The sequence below is a fragment of the Bactrocera latifrons genome, unplaced genomic scaffold (genome assembly GCF_001853355.1).
Source record: "Bactrocera latifrons isolate USDA-ARS-PBARC rearing strain unplaced genomic scaffold, ASM185335v1 scaffold_662, whole genome shotgun sequence".
Classification (NCBI taxonomy): domain Eukaryota; kingdom Metazoa; phylum Arthropoda; class Insecta; order Diptera; family Tephritidae; genus Bactrocera; species Bactrocera latifrons.
In genome coordinates, this window is record NW_017537337.1 from 89193 (window position 1) to 92883 (window position 3691).

Here is a 3691-nt window from a genome sequence, read left to right on the forward strand (position 1 = left end):
CTTTTTAAAATGAGATTTGAAGCTTTTTACAGCTGACTCCCATAAGCCGCCCATATAAGGTGCGCTGGGTGGGGGATAAACTGCCAATTGATACCTTGGGGTGCGTATTTTTGGACAATGTCCGTTGAAGCTTGTTATGTGAAGTCCACAAACTGTTTTTCGATAGCTCTTTGAGCTCCGATAAATGTTTTACCATTATCGCTCATGATTTTTGACGGAAAGCCTCGTCGTCCAACGAAACGAGCAAAAGCCGCGAGAAAAACCTCCGTCGTCAGATTCGTACATAGCTCAGTACACCTTGAGGTTGTCGTGAAACAGACAAAAACAGCCACATAGCCTTTCTGAGGGTAGGAGACCTTAGCATGGATGCCTTTATCATAAAAGGCCCAGCAAAATCTACACGTGTAGTGGTGAAAGGCGGAGCATAATTGCAGCGTTCAGGTGGAAGTGCTGCCATAATCTGTGATCGCATTTTCTGCTTATGCACAGATTTTACACATGAAAATGCACTTCTTTATTTGTGGCTTCAGTCGGGGCATGTACAGCTCTTGGCGGACCATATGTTGCATGAGACGATGTTCGGCGTGGAGCATTAGTATGTGGATATATCTAATAAATAAAGTGGCAAACGGACACCTCTCTGGTATGATGGGTGGCGTTCATTGTACGTTAGGCTTGAATTAGCAAGCCGACCATTCGCACAAAGTAAACCCTTCGTATCTAGAAATGGGTTTAGAACTAAGAGTGAGCTCTTTTTGTCAATAGGCTTCGATTCTCTTAGTAATTCTATATYGCGGCTGAAGTAGCATGTTTGGGTTGATGCGATAAGAGCGACCTTTGCCCTTTGTAAGTCTTGGTGCGTCAATTTATCGAAATGGAGATAAGTTGCTCCTTTAACTTTAAGTTTAAGCCGCTCTAAAAACTTGAGAATATAAACAACTACCCGGAGGGCTCGGGGGAACGATGAAAATCGTTCAAGGATGTCAATGTCATCCAGTGTGGCATGATAAGTGTCGATTTTACGACTTTCTGGGGCAAGTATGTTGCGCATGGGCGATTGTGGCTAAGAATCGGGAGATTCTGTTAACCATCGGGGGCCATTCTACCAGAGGGTGGAGAAGGCGAGATGCAGAGGTTTGCATCCTCTTGTACCTAGATCAGCAGGATTGTCAGCACTGGCTACGTGACGCCAAGTGGCTGATCCTACTAGGTCAAGTAGTTCAGATGTTCGATTAGAAATATAAGTTTTCCACGCATGTGGTGGTTTTTCTAACCAAGCTAGAACTATCTCGGAATCTGGCCATAGATATAATCTGTATTTCGCCATATTTAAGTGGGTCTGCACCATTGAAGTTAGCTTTGCTAGTAGCAGGGCGCCACAGAATTCAAGTCGTGGGAGACTTAGAGATTTTAGAGGCGCAACTTTTGCTTTTGCCGTTAATAATTGGCTTGTAGTTGCGACATCGCTTTGTGTACGCACATATATAGTGGCACAATATGCCTTTTCAGAGGCGTCGCAGAAGCCGTGTAGTTCCACTTTGTATTCGGGGGAATAGTTTACCCACCGTGGAATTCGTATCTGCGAGATGTCGTTCAAATTATTAGCGAACTGGGACCATTTTTCTAAGCGAAGAAGTTTCACTTGTTCATCCCAGTCGGTTCTGTCTAGCCATAATTCTTGGATTAGGATTTTCGCTTGTATCATAATTGGCGAAAGCCATCCTGCGGGGTCAAAAAGTTTTGCCACAGAGGAGAGAATTTGGCGTTTTGTAATGGCGGATAATGCGGATATGGACTCAGTCGTGTATGAAAACTGGTCCGATTTCGCATTCCATTGAATACCTAGTGTTTTTGTTGTACTTTCCTTTTCAAATATAAGGAAATTAGTATCCAACAAATGGTCTTTAGGAATATTTTTTAAAATATTTGGGTGATTAGCTGTAATCTTTTTTAAAGGAAACCCTGCGGTATTGAAGGTCTTAACTACCTGTAATAAGGTCTCGTATGCTTGTGGAAGACTATGGCTTCCAGGCAGGATATCGTCTACATACGTTTGCGTTTTTAAGACATGTGCTGCCAGTGGAAATTCTGGCTTTGTGTCTTCTGCCAGCTCGTGTAGTGTGCGAATGGCTAGATATGGGGCACAGTTTACGCCAAAGGTAACTGTTTTCCATTTAAAGTCGCGTAGTGGACTATTGGCAGMTCTTCGGAAAATAATCCGCTGTAAATCTTGATCATCTTTATGAACCAGTATTTGTCGATACATCTTTTCAACATCCCCATTGAACACGTATTTATATAGATGCCAATAATATGAGGAGCATTAAATCTGGTTGGAGCGTGGGCCCCGTAAATAGAATATCATTTAGGGAATTCCCCGAACTGTGGATCGTGAGGCATTGAAGACAACTCTAACTTCGTGGTTTTTTTGTCAGGCTTTACTACTGCATGATGTGGCAAGTAGAATGAGTAATATTTGCCTTTTATAATTTTTTCACATGGGCTTACTTCCTCCATGAAAGTATTCTTCTAAGACACCATCATAATCTTGTTTAAGCTCACCTTTTCTAAGTAGGTTTTTCTCCATACTTTGAAACTGCTGTATTGCAGAGGTGCGAGAGTGACCTAAGGCGAGTGTGTCTGGAAATTGTTGTTTTAGTGGTAGTCGTACGACATACCAACCATTATCTGATCGAGTAGTTGTGGTTTTGTAAAACTCTTCACAATACTGATTTTCAGGTGTTGCAATTAAAATGGGGGGGAGTTCTTCTACCTCCCAAAATTTTCTCAATTGTGAATTGAGGTACTCGTTTGAGATTTCCTCAACTTGAGTTCTAATTGCTGTGACTGGTTCCGCAAATAGTCCACTTAGGATCTTTTTGAACACCTTCTAATATGATTTGCGGTATAAGGTCGCTGCGTGTTAGGATATCTATTTCAGCTGGAGTGTTGCAGTTTGGATCTGCAAGAGTCAGGTGCGAAATTTTATCTCAATGCTTGCAATTTATTTGATAGCATGGAAGCATGTTTTTTTAGTTGCGGTAAGACAATAGCATTTGCTTGAATGCGCTTATTCGCTTGGGGGGAAATTAGGGTAATGGGGCAGATTTTACTTGAGTTTTGTACTACTCGTCCGCCCATTTCCGTAATTTCATAGTTGGCATGTTTTCTTGGCAGTTTAAGCCTCTTTTGTGCCCTTGACGCTATGAATGATCGTTGCGATCCTTGGTCAATTAGGGCTCTTAGTTTGAACAGTGCTCCGAGATGTTCAATGGGGTGGGTAGTAGTACTCTACTATGATTTTCGCTGTGTAGCATTTGAGTTTTTAATGCCTTTGAGCAGCATGGTGTCTCTTGGAAATTTTCTTGAGGTTTTGTTTCGGGAGTTGCTGTTGCAACTAAACCCGTGGCTTTTTTTGAAAAAGCGTTGCTATGAGATGTGTTGGGAAAGTTATTAAGATGTAAAATAGAATGATGCCGTTTGTGGCAATATACGCAATTAARTTTGCTTTCGCAAGTATTAAGATTGTGTGAGTGGGACAAGCAGTTTGTACAGAGYCTTTTTGACCTGACAAAGTTGTTCCTTTCATTCACATTCAATTTTTTAAATTTTTCGCAAGTTTTYAACKTATGCCCTCCAGTACATAGTTCGCATGACGTGAATTTATTTTGTTCAGATGTGAACGCTTGTG